Source organism: Coffea eugenioides, chromosome 1 (genome assembly GCF_003713205.1).
Source record: "Coffea eugenioides isolate CCC68of chromosome 1, Ceug_1.0, whole genome shotgun sequence".
In the NCBI taxonomy this organism is placed as follows: Eukaryota; Viridiplantae; Streptophyta; class Magnoliopsida; order Gentianales; family Rubiaceae; genus Coffea; species Coffea eugenioides.
The window spans coordinates 31,025,611-31,042,783 of NC_040035.1; the positions used below are offsets into that span (position 1 = coordinate 31,025,611).

The 17,173-nt window shown below is 33.9% G+C and overlaps 1 long non-coding RNA gene across 1 annotated transcript; it reads left to right on the top strand.

The window, feature by feature from the left end:
• The first annotated feature begins 14,891 nt into the window (after positions 1-14,891).
• On the top strand, positions 14,892-15,617 carry LOC113752542. The gene is made up of 3 exons (XR_003464873.1): positions 14,892-14,959; positions 15,383-15,459; positions 15,554-15,617. It is a non-coding gene; the product is annotated as an uncharacterized LOC113752542 (long non-coding RNA).
• The last annotated feature ends 1,556 nt before the right edge of the window (positions 15,618-17,173 follow it).

The following is a 17,173-nucleotide window of genomic DNA, read 5'->3' on the forward strand; positions in this document are numbered from 1 at the left end:
TATTTCGCTGTATCAAGATAATGATGGGACAACAAAAGACATGGGTAAATTAAAATCTAGTTAAAATTAACCGGTTAGAAAAATTTTGGTAAGTAGTTAACACCTTAAAAATTTTTGTTGAACAATTATAAGGAAATCAAGAAATTTTTTAGGAAATATGTTTTAATACGTGATGAAGTTTAAGTTATACTGAAAATTAAAATAATCTCTTTATGCCCATGGTTTGTAATATAAATCTTACTTATAAAAATATATATAAAGAAGTAAAAATTAAAAAATCTAATAACCAAATATATACCTAGGAATATTCTCTTTTTCTTAAAAAAAAAAGTAATTCATCATACTAAGTAATAGTTATTATATATCTATAAAATTACTCGTTATTGCATTTATACTCGCTCATATTTTCATCTTTTTACTTTTTAACATTATTTTATTTTTTATTATTGTTGTAAGCTTCATAAGTATGATAACAAAAGGGTGGTATTAGAACAAAAATTTTATCTTTCTTGCATTTCCTCCAAAGCGGTTAAAATGTTATAAAAATTAGCAATCCAAGAGAGGCAAGTAAAATTTTGAAACCTAAAGGATGCTAAGTCATATTATAAAAAACATAAAGGAAGGTTTCTGAAATTATCTCTTGTTAAAGGTCACCACCCACCATCATCAAATAAAGTTTCGTCATATGTTGTTGGCCAAAACATGACTCACGATATATGAATTTGTCAAGTTTTCCCCATGCATTAATGTCATTATTTTTCTATTTTTCAATCAGTGTCTATTCTATTTTATAAACCATAAAAAAAAAAGTTAATATAAGTGGTCATGGAATTGCAACTTATTAGTAGTAGACCTTGGGAAGGAGGTCAAAGGGGGCAACCCAAGCATGTCCTGCGATGCAAATCTTGATGCAATATTGCAACTACTAGGGAGTATGTTAATAGAGGCTGGGACAAACTTTCAAATTTCAGGATTTGATCAATAACTACAAGTTATTTGTGCTAAGTTACAGCCTGTCAAAACAATTGTACACAAGTGTACAATTGATATTATTACAGCCATTTCTGTCCCAAGTTTAGGTGTGGTGGGATCCAACTGATATTATTATTACATTATGCGAAGTCTTTTTTTTTTTTTTTGAAAACGACAACTATTATATAATTTATCTATCCTAAACTAGAGAGGAGGGGAGCCTAAACAGACTATGTTTGGAGTTAGCAGGCATACAGACCTTACTAGATCAAGAAAGTGCTTTGACACAATCCTTAAATTTTTTTACTACAAGTGAAATTTGAACCCTCACCTACAGCCCAATGAGGGACTTAAAACCCTCCCTGATAGCCACTGAGCTTGGCTCAATGGTTACATTATGCGAAGTCAAGTAAACCACAATGTAAAATCATGATGCCTTTTGAATGAGGTCTGAGTAGGGCTGGAGCTGAACCAAGTAGTTTGGTTCGAGCTCGCAAGCTACATGGTCAGCAGCTCGAGCTGCTCGTGAGAGCTATTGAGTCGAGCTCGATCTTGGAAATATAATATTCGAGAGCTCGACGAGCTCTATCGAGCTTTTTACAATATATATTTTAATTTTTATTATTGTAAAATGTCAATAATATCCTTTATTTAAAATTATATATAAAATATTAATTTTTATTACTTCAGCTTGATTAGGCTTGATTGAACTCGAATAAGCTCGATTGAGTTTGATTTGAATTAATTACATTTAATTAAACTCGAGCTCGAGTTCCATAAATTGATGTCGAGTTCGAGCTCGAGATCGAGCTCGAATTTTAAAAACTTGACGAGCTCGAGCTTAGTTATTTTGCCTCGAGTCGAGCTCGAGTAGTACATTACTCGAGCTCGACTCGACTCGACAGCACCCCTAGGTCTGAGCAACTGTACCCAACATTTAAGGCCACATTAGGCTCAAGCTTCAAAACTTCAAAATCTACTGCTAAACTTCATTTAAACAATATTTAAATCCTTATTTTACTATTACAAATTAGTACAATTATTCCCTATGAACTATAACTTTTTTTCAAAGAGGGGAAAAGAGAATTTGTAATCGCAACCTCTAATTCCTGAAATTTCTATTTTAACTATTAGGCCAAAATTTTCTCGATTTATCAACTATAATTTGTTAAAATACAAAATTACTAAACTAGTGAACTGGCAATTGTTCGTACTTTGCTCCCCTTTGGGCAAGAAAAATTCCTAATAGAAACAACTAATTATCAACCCAAAAAACGTGGCTGTTTGTCGACAATAATGGTGTACGGTCAGGAATGTGGAAACTACCACGAGCAAATTTTAACCCTATCAGATATATAATTTTTTTCCGTCTCTCTTTTCATATCGTTCAGAAGGAACTCTTCTAGTAAAATTGGATCTTGCTAGAAGTACCCGGTTGCAAGACAAGATACATGCAACATGTGGCGAATACGAGCGACAGATATCCAGATGCTATTCCAATCATTCTTTGGGACAGGTGGAATCAATTGTTGCAAAGCTGACAACGAAGAACAATTAATAGATCAAATTGCTATTTCTATGAACCTTTCATGGCAGATATTGGAAGCTAGAAACGAGTGGCATTGTCAACTAGAATTGGGTTTCAGAGATGAAATAGAAGAAAGACCGCAGATTGCAGATTAACAAAGTTGCGATTCAAACTTTTGGGTGGGTTAGTGGGTTACTGGTCCAACCAATGAATGGATGGTTGAACCAGTGGATGATTAAAATATGATTTTTTTAAAATGTAAAAATGGTATGGACATCAATAAAACATGTTATAGATAATTTTTTGTTTAATTTAACGAGTTATTAAACAGTTAATCATTATGAAAGTTAACCACTAGGCCCAGTGATCAGAAGAAAGATCTGAGAATTCTCTCCACTGTCAAATTCTTGAATCTAGTAGTTAGGGTTGGGAAAGGGCAAGGAGGGGTGGGAAGGTTTAAAAAATCAAATAAATTTAGGAAAAAATGTAGTTTTGGTCCTCAATGTTTGGCACTTGGCAATTTTGGTCCTTGAAGTTTCAACAAAAATAAATCTAATCCCCAATCTTTGATGCTTTGTGTAATTTTAATCCTTAAAGTTTTTATAAAAATAAATTTGGTCTCCAATGTTATCAATTTAAAGTAGATTTAGGACAAATGGATTTTTTCAAATATTAACAAAATCAATCACGCACAATTACAAATTTTTTGAAATAAAATGCTTAAAAAAGATCCAAAATAGTAACCTTAAACAATAAAAATAATTCATGTGATGGCATGTTAGTAACTAACAACCCAGGAAGAAAAAAAGAAAGGAATTTTGTTAATCTATATGATAAAAATAAGTATTTATGTTATTTTGCTTAAGGGCAGTAGGGATAGAGAGTTGAAATGAGTTAGGTGAATCAACTAGCTTTAGTTTTCTAGTTTCAAAATTTTCCTTTCTTTTATTAGTTAATTAGTTGGCACGTGAGTTATTAGTTGTTAATTTTTTAAAAGTTAGCTACTATTTTGCTTCTTTATTTTGAAATTTAATTTAATGGACAGATGATTTGAAGTGACTAAATTCTATAAGTAATTGGGGAAAAAAATCTTCAAATATCCTAAATCTTTAACTTGATACATTAGGGACCACATTTGCACTTGTCAAGACTTTAGAGACTAAAACTGCACATGTACTAAATATTGAGAACTAGATTTTTTTTTTTTTTTGCCAAAACTTAATCATACAGGGGTTAAACATTGGGGACTAATACTGCATTTTCTCCATAAATTTAATAATCCACCAACCTGCAAGCGTAAGATGTTATTTAAATTTAGTCCAATCATATATCTGTGGGTGTTGCTCTCTGGTGAAGGATTGGGAGCCTATTAGGGTGTTGGCCCAATCTGGTATTGAATAAAGTTATAACCCAACCTTTGATTGGTATGGATCCGGAGCAGGATCGTTGCCATGTTTTTAATAGAAGGGGTCCGTGGAATGGTTACTCGCCTTGATTTAGAATAGCGCAGGACCTTAGATTGACGGATCAGGGATCGTCTAAACCTTGTTGTCTTAGCCTAAGCATGGTCACTGCCCTAGATTGCTTGATGGGGTCAATGTCGCATGATGGAATTAAGTGATAGGTAAAGGCGGACAAGGCAAAAGCAAAAAGTGAAGGAATTAACTGAACAGTTAACGGTAAAGATTGGCGAAAAAGAAAATGTAAGGCTCAAATCACTGCATGTACATCATTTTCAATATCATATGTGAAGCCCACAAAAATTTGTTCTACAGTTAATTTTCATTGAAAGTGAGTATATAATGAAAAGAAGTAAACTACATCATGTGAAATTGAACAAAAATTGGCACAAACAGTTGTGGTGGGGTCACATGGAGACCAAGTCATCCTCACTAGCAGAGAAGTTGTGAAAACCAACTACACTACTTCTAGAGTAGTTGGCCACCAAGAGAACTTTAAACCTCTACTTAGATATAGGTGAAGAGATTTGATTCCTTACCTATATTTTAAAAATTCAGACTCTCCTATCTAACATAAAGTAGGAGTAGGTGTTGAATAGAATCTTTCATATTCGAAAAAAAAAAAACAGAGAACTCATGGATGTGTTTTGGAATAAAAAAAGTAGAGAAGTCAGGGATCCCTCCTGCTAGTGGGGCAGCATTATGAGGCCCATTGGTGGTTACTGACGCTGCCACCCATCCATGTTTAGATGGATACTAGGTGGTGACACCGCGCTGTGCGCGGTGGAATACATGCCCAGTTAATGTTTAGCTAGTAATGTTGGTGAGAATGAAAATTAGTGAAATACTAAACAGAGTAAAATTATTTGAGCAATACAGTTTTGTTATAAATATTGAATAGTCATCCAAAAGAGGTTCTAGTTCTACAGGCATTCTAAATATGAAAATCAAACAAGTTCAATTTTAGTCTTGAATGCTTAGGTTGTTGAAGCTGAGCTGATCAACCCCTAGAAAAGCATCCAAAAAGTATGAAGTTATAATGCTGAACACAGTAGCTCGAGATAGCCTGAATGCAGCAGAGCCTAAAATCTGATAGATATCAACGAAAAGTTCCACCAAATTCATCCGAAACTGAACAAGGCCATCAGGCAAATCACCAGCGTCTCCATCATCAATAAACATAGAATCGTTCACCTGTCCAAAAGACTCCAAATTAATCATAATCCAGACAAAAAATGAGGAAAAGGAAAGAAACTTGCAATACATGTATCTGAAAACAAAATTATTCCCACATACACTATTTTCTCAAAATGGCAATATGACCAAAAATGAACTGACATATGGACTCTTTCTCCACTGCTGGCCTATTTTCCAATTTGCAGGGAAGCGTACAACGGATGAAAAGGTCACACATGCATTGCAACATAGCAAAGATTCTGTAACAATTACAGCGGAAGCACTAATATTTCAACTTTTCCATGTCCTCACTAATAGGATAAACCTTCCATCATCTAACAACTTAGCCAAGGATGAACAGGCCTCTAGACTTGCTTTTAAAAGCATACACAGTGACCATAAATCTTGTAAACAACTACCGCCTCTGGAAAAAGATAAACTACTTTTACCCACTAAGATTATTCTGCAGCTCAAGTGTAACAGGTACTAATATATTATTCCAACTTATTCTTCAACTTTGAATGATCTAAGCATGTTTGTACAATGTTCTCTTCAATATATTCCTTCACTGCACATACTTTAAGCATGTTTGCATAAACCAATAGAACTAAGACTTGCACAATAATGGACAAACCAAATATCTGCATCCAACGAAAGTGGAAACAATGAAGCAAACTTGTGCCCGCAATAGAAGAGCATCAAGTAAAGCTGAGTGAGCAGGGAGAAATACTTCTTGTATATTATTTCTATCTCCTCCACCACTCAAATCATGCCCAAGAATGCAACCTGCAAGACTTGACCTGACATGTAAAGAGAACAAAAGGCTAAATTTGCATGAGATATAATTAATTCATAAAGTAAACTGTGAACCCAGCTTTAGCCACATCGGAGCCATCAAGAATCAGGGAACTAACACTGTGGGAAAAGGCAATGATAAGAAAGATAGGAAAACAAAGAACTATTTCTACCAGAAGTGCAAGATTCAGTCAGCAATTTCCCAATATTCACGTGGAAAAGTAGCACAACTGCACGCATAGATAAGAAATCAGAACATTATAAGTTAACATCAAACAAGGGACATTTTGCAGTGGAATTACGTAAGTATGCACTTTGCATGGCACAAGGGAGATGTACAGTACCCTAAATCTACTGAAATAGGCTCATATGGTCAAACATCTTCAACATTCATACTCCAATGATGTAATTGTTTGCCAATCTAGTTGTTTCATCCTTAATTACTAAGACAGTTCTGATTTCCCAAAAAAGTTACAATATTGATGAGCAAGAGAAATGCAGAGAGCTTAAGTTAGCATTTTAAGGCTAATGAATCAAATTATGACCCACACACCTCTGGCTATGATACACGTTATCTCCTTAAGCACATCATTGTCAAATGTTCAAGATCTAACCTCAACAGAGCATCCATGAGTATTACTGCCTTAGGACTTGCTTTCAAAATCAAAGATGGTGCCAAGGATACATCATATCAGAAAAAACCAGTTTAGGCTATATCAGACGAGCATTAGTACCACTCTATGATTTTATGAAATCTAAATTGGAATCAAGATTCTATAAGAAGCAAGCCATGAAGAAGGAAAACTCCTATTGAATAGAGAACTTCGAACACTTACTGTCTGACCAATTTCTGACATCAAGCAAGCAATACCAGCAATCACTTTCTCGTCTCCCATATTAAGAGTTGGAAGAAAAAGCACTTCCTTTAGAAATCCAATTCTGCTTAACAAAGCTAGTGGCAAACCCTATGCAATAAAGGACGAGGAATTAGGATATAATACAGAAGTTCTGATTCAGGAAACTTGATTGTTTATACTCCCCAGAAAAGCTCCTAAATAAGCACGAAGAATAACTGCAGTGGAATCAAAACAGTATAGCTAAAGAATTGCAAGAACAACTCTCCCTTGTTTTGTCAGTAACGTTGCTATGTTCCCCAATATAATAATCGGCCATGGCAAAATAAACTGATAATATTTCGTACACATGATCTTAGTTTAAATGCTGCATTTTCTAGAATCATGTAACAGCTATTGTATCAGTATATATTTTTGACTCTTTTCTTTCAGTTTCACTAAAAAATGCCTTAACCATCTTCTGACGTCTCCCTCAGTGGTGTTGGCAAGAAGGTAGCAAGAAGAAATATGTTAGTCTTCTCATGAATTTAGACATGATGGATAGATTTGTTTTGCATACAACATTCATATAGTGGACAATGGCACTTGAAGAATTAAAAAGGAGATTCAACATAGGAATAAGATTGTTCAGCAATTTAGCTCTCCAATTCTGCATCTAACACTACTTCTGAAATGGAGTTGTTTGATGCATCTGATGCTCAAGGCTAAGCTATTCGAATAGCCCAATAAACTTTATGAAACTAAGAATCTCAAACCTGATAGTACCTTTAAATGGAAGCAATACTATCTACTCAAAATCTATGATCTTTTACTGGAAACAATTATTTTGATTAGTAAAGATTTCTTTATGACGATAGACACTTGGAGCTGTATAACCACAGCTAATTCTTGAAATAATATGCCATCTAGTTCATGCAAAAATCTGCTTTTTGCATTACCAGAACTTATTTATCACAAAATAGAAATAATAAGTCATGACTGCAAAGAACTAATATTTTCAACCAATACAAGAGAAAAGAAAAAATTCATAAAATATACTGAAAAATCATATTGAGAAAGTCAAACCGGTAATAGAAGATCAAGAAACAGCAATAAAGAAATGACAAACATAAAAACTTACGTTTTGGACAGAGCATAAAAAATGCTCTGAGCTTTAGCAGTAACAGCAATCTTAAATCTTTCAGCCTCCAACTCAGCTTGCCTGAAAAATGCCACTTATAAAATCAACCACAATAATCACAAAATAGTCCAAATCCCGGAGGAAGGCGGGACGATAACTGTGCTCGGAGGAATGGTAAGGTGCAACAAGCACATTTGTCAACCAATCAATTTGCGCCACATCACCATTATTTACATATTTAAATGTTAAAGCAGTCTATTTCCTCTCCTGCAAATGGTAGTCCTGTTTGGATACTTTGTTATGCAGAATTTTTGGGGTTCAATACAAAACTTGATGTAGGGGGGAAAGAGATAAATGAAAAGGTTTCATGAAAATTTAACCACTAATTTTACTTGAAAGCAGAATTGGAGGTCTTGATATACATTATTTGCACACGTGTTGCTCATAAATGGAAATGTAAAATTGTCCAAAATTTCCTTGGGTATGAACATCCAAACTGATTGATCAGATCTCAGTACAAATGCACTTAATCCAGTTTTAGGAAGTTAACTTTTTTGCACACTTCTGAATAGAAGATAATAAGCTCATATCATTTTGATGCTACAAACAAGTTATTGGTGCATACAGGATTGCAGTGGTCTTGTTACAGGACATAAAAAAATTACAAAAACCAAAACAATTGTTTATGGTCCACAGTTCAATTCAGCATCAAGCTTAGTTTAATTCCAGAAGTGAAGCAATAAATAAAAACAAGGGGGGAACAGATAGTGTAACATGTTAATGTCATCCCCAACCCATGTATTTTAATAGTCATTCAAGAAGGCAAGAGAGAGAGAGAGAGAGAGAGAGAGAACAAAGAGAAAAATATATTGTATCTTACCATTTTTCTCAATAAGCATCACGACCATTTGTTAACTTAGTTTGTCATTATCCAAAATTATATCTACCAACTGTATATTCCCACTTAATCCAGATGCCTTGTCAGCTGGCATGAATGAAAATGCATATAGAAGCTTCATGCACTTCAATCCCCATTTAACCATCAATAACTCAATCAGGTGATGCCCACTATTTACAGTAAAAAGAGAAATAAAAAATTAACATAAACCTGTGATACATCCAAGCGCGGTACCAAATGTCCTTTAGCCAAGAAAAAATCAGGAATTGAAAATCCATAATCACCTTCTGTTGTAGTGAGCTGTTATAAAAATCGAAGAGAGAGAATTTTGGAGCAGAAATGGCACAGTAGCAAAAAGATAATCAAATGCTTCAAAGTGCATGCGTGGTAAAAACATCTTTTCAGTTAAGTGATATGTGAAACAAAACCAAAAAAGTCACCATATTGGGAAGAGAAAAATAGGGACAAACCTACCACTTGTTTCATATAGGACATTAGCTCCAAGGATAATATTTGTGAATATCTGTTCATCCCAAACACCCCATGTAAGTCCCAGCACCTTGCAATACATATAAATATGACCAATTATAAGTTTATTGGGCTCTAGTCAAATGTGGCTGCAGATTATGGTCTTGAATATAGAAACTAAGTATGCAATGCATCATTTCTCTGTGAAGAACTGAAGATGCGTCATATAAGCTAGCGAGTTAAAATCTACTACTATCAAATAAAAAACCATTCCATACTTTGCATGTCACATTATGCAGCCCACGTTCTCTCCTCATATTAGCCAGCACCTGCACATGTCAAGAACAAAACTGAAGCAAGTAGAGATGTAACAAAACTACAAGACATAGAAATTACTCTAAACTATAAGCCAAACTTCTAAAAAATAAATGTCTAAAACAGCATAAAAAAAAAACAACGAAGCAAAAGCGCTTAGATAACAATAGTCCAAGCTGTTTTTTCCTGAAAACTCATCCAAGCTGTTTTTGTCCCAAAAAACTGAAAAAATCTCTTCTAAACTTGAAAATCAAGAAGGCTACCGATAAGTAAAAATAGTTCAAGTAAAAAAACAACAATCGGCTATTGATTTAAAATATCATTGATAAAAACTCTTAAACATAACCTTAAACCTGAAAAAGATGGCTCCTTTATCATTGATCCCTCGCTCTATTGGGAAAAAACAAAAAAAAACCCCACAACACGGTTTCTTCAGAAAGCAAAAAAAAGCACAAAAGAACTCGGGCATAAGAAAGTGGAGGAATTAGAAGAAGCAACACTTTTTCCTCTTTCCTTTATTTTATTTTAATCAAAACATTTTTTTCTGCTCAACCGATTTTTTCACCATCTATTCTCCCGTAACAAAAGAGAGATGGAAGAAAAGAAGAGAATAGGAAAGTTGAATTTCATGGGAATCTCTTCACATATCTCATATCGACCACAACTTGGGGAATGCACAACGGGTAATGTATGACAGAGAAAGACTAAAGAATGGATAGGACTGAGTGGTCATCTCAAGTCCATAGCTTCTAGCAGAAGGCATAGATGATTGATTGATTAAGAAAGGAAAAGGAGAAACAAAGGGGAGAAGACGTCTGGAGTGGCTGGGGTTGGTGGAGCTTTCCAATGAAGAGTCTGAAAGACCAATGCACGAAAGAATGAAAGAAAGAGCAAAACAGGTAACGTGCAGGACATGTTCAAGGGAACCAAACGTGCCACCAATCACCGCGCGCCACATCATCATCCAGCCAATCACATGGCGCCACGCGGAGGACGACCACGTCCGACGTGGATCCCGTGGCTCCGCCCTTAGTCTATATGGTTAATGAGTGCTGGACTAGTATGGAGGAATTAATGATACAGACACTTGGAAGCAGTAGGTTTGAGAGAGGTAACAATAAATAGAGGAAGCTTGCTAGGTTGAAGCGGATCGGATCCTTTATATCTTGAACTGAATTCTTGAACTCTCACTGCCACCTCTCACCATTCCATTCATGTACTTAATTTGCACTCTTTATAAGGTCTAGGTTATTGTTTTTTTCTATCTTTTCTTGGATCTCGGTGTTGATTTGGATCTTGAACTGATGAACTGGTAACCAGTTACGCTTTGTGGGCTTCGGATCTTGAAAACTTTTCAGACGAACATCTCAACAATATCTTACTTGTAAATTTTGAAGTGTAAAATGTTATTAGGAATAATATTTGTCTTTAAAACGAATTGTAATAATACATCATTTCTGCACTTCATTTCTTAATCTTTAGAATAGAGTCTGGGGAGTAGTAATTTTTAGTAAAAGGCTCCAAATAAGTATTTGAAATGGTGTTCAACTAAAAATGAATGTGAATAGAAAAAGAAAGGATCCGTAATGGAAGTTTAAGACGTAAATGAACCTCACATATACGGGACACTTAACACATGTAACAAAAGATGTTCTATAATTTTTTTCCTTTTTTTTTTGTCAACGTATGATTGTCTATCTCCAACATTAATTACAAAACTAGTCGAAGAAATTAATTTCTTAGACAAATGATTAATTATGCCCAAATTGACCAATTACGGGCATGCATATGTGATTCACGATACGGATGTAAATAATCCAAGTTTCGAGCGCGATTATCTTTCATGATTATAAGTTTTGATTGGCTCTTCCTACTTTGATAAATTTAATATTCTATTATTTATTAGAGTTTGAGTTTTACAAAAGACTTCTTATTACTTTCTTATATTATTTTTGTTTTTCTTGCTAGTTTTTTAACTAATTTTCTTGCCTTTTCTTAAAATTTGTTTCATAAATTACCCTCTGAATAAAGTTGCTCACCTACGACCTTGTTTAGCTGATTAATATATTACGATCCAAGAAAAAGTAGAGACAATTCCTACTACCTTTGTCAATACTATTATACATAAAATTTTTCTTAATTCTTTATTGGCATATTCAAATCTTTAAGGTGCCTTTTTTTTCCTATTTATCTCATGTATTGGCACTTTTGGACATAAGATTGATTCAGAAGCCTTTAAGAATTAATTTGTAATTTCAGCATAAAAGTATTTAAACACAAGTAGCAGAAACTTTAGGCAAGTTTTTGATGTTGGATTATAACAAATTAATGCAACATAAAATCATAAATATCAAAATGAGCAAAATATTTCATTGATGAAGAAAATTTACATCAACTAAAATACTTACTTAGTTGATGGACATTGTACAATAGTTGGATTGATGAACTTTGTACAACGGTTGAAAACTTTGAATATGAGATTTAATGGTTCTAATATGAAACAAAAAGTAGGAACAAGAAAATAACTTTCTAGTTAATCTACCTATATAGTAAAAGCACGAATGAGTTTTGGCAAAAGAGTGGTCGTCTGCTGATGTGTCAAGCTGTCATTGGTTAAAATGTGGTCGTCCTCCTCATGCCAAAATCACGTGCCCAGCTAGAGAAATATTGGAGGGTTTTCTTTCTTTCTGACGTATTCTGCCGAGGATGGGATTGGCGCATGGCTCGATGCATCACAATTTAGAAGGGTTCATCGCTATTCTCCTCTCTCTTAAGACTATCTCTCTCTTTTCTTCTTCATTTTCCTCAACACTCCCAAAGCCCCAAAGCCCTAAAGCCCTAAAGCCCTAAAGCCCTTCTATCTCTCTTATTCTTCATGGCCGGCAACATCAGGAGATTCAGGACCAAAACAGATGGTTGGTATTTTTTTCTTTCCCTCCCTGATTTTCTCTAGCCTTCTATTTTTCTTTTTAGGTTTAGTTGCCTGATCTAATCTAATTCGTATTTATTTGTGATATTGCAGGTGACAATTTTGGAATCTCTTCCAACATTCTTGTGAGACTCTGTAAGATTTTTTTCCCTTTTTTTAAAACTATGTTCTAAAACACGTGGTTGGTTTTGCTCTTTTTCCCCCCTTTCTTTTGCCTGGTATTCTTCCTTCTCTTGCTATATTTGTATCTCAATTTTGGATTTAACAAATTTGAGAAATTTTTTTTGAAACTTTTCCCGATCCAATGCCGTTATAAGAAATTTTTCCTGGTTTCTTTTTTTTCCTAATTTATGTTTTTTTTTAATATTTCAAGTCAAAAGTTTGGGAAAATTCTTCAATTCTTTTTCGAAATACTCTAGGTTATGTAGTGAAGCATTATGTTCCAGCCTTTTGTATGTAATAGTAAGTGAATATATATATACTTTTTGGGTAGGTTATAGTAAATGAATATTTGACTGTATCTATTTCATTGCCATTTGTACCCTAAACATCATCTTGCATTTTTTTCCCTTGCAGAAGAGGTTATCTTCGATTTTGTCAGATTACAGGTTTTTTGCTCTCTCTTTTTGTAAAAAAATTTTTATTTTCCCTTGAATTGTTGATTTATTTATGCTTATAACCTATTAGGTGTAAGTTTCGATATTGGTTATCATGGATTAGTTGGCCTTCAAAAGATTAGGTTGTGGCATGTTTCCTAAACGTTTGAAACATCATAGTTGATATAATGTTACTAGAATTTGTAGTCATTTGAGTATTTTATGGATGTCTAGCTTTTTGTGTCTTTTGTATACAGGATTTCTTGTTTTCTTTCCTTTTTTTTTGATTCTAAATTTCTGTAATAATGCAATGATATTTATATGAAATCAAGTGTTTGACAAAATGCCAAAACTATTAATTTGTTTGTAGTAGGTAAAACTGGAAAGCAAGAAAGTTTACATGGACCTAAAATCAGAATTTTGTATGGATCTTATTGAGTTTGTTGATTCCATAGAATATCTCCATTTCTGCATAAGACAAAATATGAACTAGATTATTGTTGACTCCGCTGTGTTTCTATGCAACACAGCTGATGCTTAGCAATTTCTAGGTAGACATGACGAAACCAAAAAAATTGAACATAGGCAGACCAAAGCTTCATAGTAACGTTTTAAATAGAGAGCATATTTCTAAGTTGTTTTCTCATTTGGTTTTCTAATTCAATTTCTCAATTAAAAGAAGATTTTCCTTTTTCTTTATATGTTTGTCTCTCAGGAAAGTATTTTTGTGTTGCCAATTTTTGGTTTATTTGATTTTGTGTTTTTATTTTATTGTCTTTGCAGGATGAAAGATAACAATACCTATCTTTCATTCTCTTCTATTCTCTAGAAGTATATTCTTTTAAAGTTTTTTAAGTATTACTTTTTTCTACCTATTTAGTAAAAGCATGAATGAATTTGTAAAGATGAATGGTGATTGTGTTGATGTGGCTGTGTTTTATTGGTTGGAGGATGGTCGTCACTCACAAGGACTGCACGTGCTTAAGTTGGGAGGAGAAATAGCTGCTCATTGTTGAGTCTCCTTTCTCACCTTTCTCTTGATTGTTCTACCAGTCTCCTCATCCCCTTTTTCCAGAACCCCCTATTCCTTTTGTCTCATCCGAGAGTATGATTGACCTCCTCCATTCCTTCCATGGATTTCCTCCATTTTTTTCTCTGAAAAAAAGAAAAGAAATAGACTAATAGCACACCACTTCTATTCTCTCTTTTTTCTTCATTTTCCCCCTCTTTTAAAGATTATTCGAAAAAATGACACCCAAAACCCACCTTTTATTCTCTTTTTTTTTTTCTTTTTTTTTCTCTTTCTTATCCTGAGATAGGAGAACCTCGAAGATTGGTCTCAAACTGGTGTAAATGTAATGTCACACATCTGATTTATCTGCTTCTCTTATGCATAATGTATAGACTAGCTTTGTTATTTCAGTTACAAGATTATGGGTCACATTTGCTCTTTGAACCTAATCTTGGTATTCTGTATATTTAGTTTAGTTTTACTCTATTTTATAATCAACAGAAATCCAGAGTACCTTGAATAACATCAAATTATAGTGCTGGTGTAAATGTAATGTCACGCATTTGATTCATCTGCTTCTCTTATGCATAATGTATAAACTAGCTTTGTTATTTCAATTACAAGATTATTGGTCACATTTGCTATCTTTGAACCTAATCTTGGTATTCCGTATATTTAGTTCAGTTTTACTTTGTTTTATAATCAACAGAAATCCACTGTACCTTGAATAACATCAAATTATACTCTCCCTGTTCCATTTGTGTTTAGGTTCATTATTATGAGGACGAGTCTGCTCCAACGGGTACTTGTGCTGTTTGTGTTGTTGGTGGTGAAAGGTCAGTTTTGCGGAAAATGGTTTAGACAAAATAGTTTGTAAACTTGTCCTGAACTATCCCTGCTAATAAGAACTATCGTCCACAGGGGAAGTGAAAAGTGAAAATATTTACCTTGTCTTTTACTGGGTTAGTGTGGTAGTAATTTGCTTTTCTGCAGACAGCTATATGTCGATACTTCTGATGATCCTAAATTTGTTGTTGTAAACAAATTTAGGATATCTAAATATCTTCTTCTTCTTCACATATCAGCTCCCTTCTCAACAAAAAGGATCTTCTTCCCCATTTTTAAATTGTCTCTTCATTGCTGTCATGCTTGTTGTGCCTGATCTGACAATTAGCAGATGTCTTATTCCTTTCTTTCATGAAGTTTAGACTGTTATTAACAGACTGGATTGATAAGAATACAAATGAAACCCTATGCAGGTCACTTGTTGCAAACTTGTCAGCTGCAAACTGCTATAAATCTGAACACCTGAAGAGACCAGAAAATTGGGCCTTAGGTAAGCATTTTTTCTGTTTCTGTTTCTTTTTCCATTTACAGGATATATTCTCTTGTTATCTGATATCTGATCTGTTCTCTTGCCATTTGGCCAGTTGAAAAGGCCAAGTACTACTATATTGCTGGATTCTTCCTCACTGTTTCCCCTGAGTCTATCCTACTTGTTGCTGAGCATGCAGCTGCAAAGAACAAGGTAAAACTTTTGACCTCATAGCTAATCTATTTGGTTTTTCTTTTTCCGTTTCTGATCCTCATCCCTTTTCCTCATAAACCTATGATTTTTCCCTCTCTCTACATAGAAAAATTTCTATTTTCTCTCAATTATTTTTCTCTTTATTGGGACATAATTACCTTGGAGATCTTTCTTATCTGATTTATTTTCTCTCCGCTGAGCTCGCCATTTTTTAGTTTAAAAACTTTCCTTTATTTTGACTGATTTTCTTTATTCTCTAATCAATTTCATGTTTGTTTCAGGATGCGAGTTTAAAGTTTGCATTTTATTATCTGGTATCCTCAAATCTCTACAAAACCCGCCAGGTAAGAAATCTCACATGATATTTATTTTTCTCATGGCTTTTTTTACTATGATTATTTTGTTCTTATAGAATTTTTGTGTGATTATCTCAGGTAAAAAAACACAAGGAAGGCCGCTGGAGGAGGAATTACAGTTAGTTTCTTGCCCTTTCATTTTTTTGGGTTATTTGGCTGTGATAATATGGTGTTTTTTTTTTCTCATTTCTTCCTTCAACTATAATATGAGAAAATCCAATATTGTTCATACTGGTCTCAACTATTTTTTTGTTAGAAAAGTTATGGATCTAAAGTTTCGTTCTAACCATATTTATTTGTTGCCCCCATCCTCCTTTTTTGAGCGCATATTATATTAGAGATGAAAAATAATCATTATAGGGTTTTCTTTCGTATGGAATAAAATTTGATCATTTTTCTCCCAAGGACAGCTTTAAGGTATCCTGCAATTTGGGGCTCTCTTTCTGGAAAATTTTGTTTATTGCACGTCAATTAATTTCTTTGATCTCTTTTTTTTTCTCTTCTTTTGGTTGGCGGTGATCTCTCCATACCTTTGCTACTGGTTTTATTGGTCTCAGTTTTAATAGTTCTCATGGAGTTGTATTTATATTTACTTAGATTGTTTTTTTTTTTTTGCCGTTTCTTTGAGAGCCCTTATACAAACTTATGATTTGTGTGATTTGCTGGTTTACTTTCAGTTACTACATTTCTCATTGTCTTTGGGTAATTATTTAATAACCATCTATTTTACTTATTTGTTTTCAGGTTCTCTTTGTGAACTCTTTACCCTTTCTTCCATATTTTTCTTGCATGATGAGGTGGAATAGTTACAAGCTATCAGAATATATCGCTTCAAGAGGTGGAAACATTCTCAATTATGATATTTTTGTACCTGAGCACAAGAATGTATAGAAGGCCTGTTGCTCTATCATGTACTTAATTGTATTTTAGCGCATTTCAATTCCAAGTAAATAAGCTCATTTTATGCTTTCTTTTTTTGGAATATTTGGCTTATGTTTGAGGTACTATTTGGGTAGGTTTAGCTTGGAGTTATAGTCCCTTTTGTGATTTGTCCCTCATCCTTCAACTTGTGGATTATGTTTAGTTGATCTGGTGGATTATGTTTATTAGATTTAATGACTCATGATTTCTTTTTTCATTAACAAGACCTTTGTTCTTCTGATCTT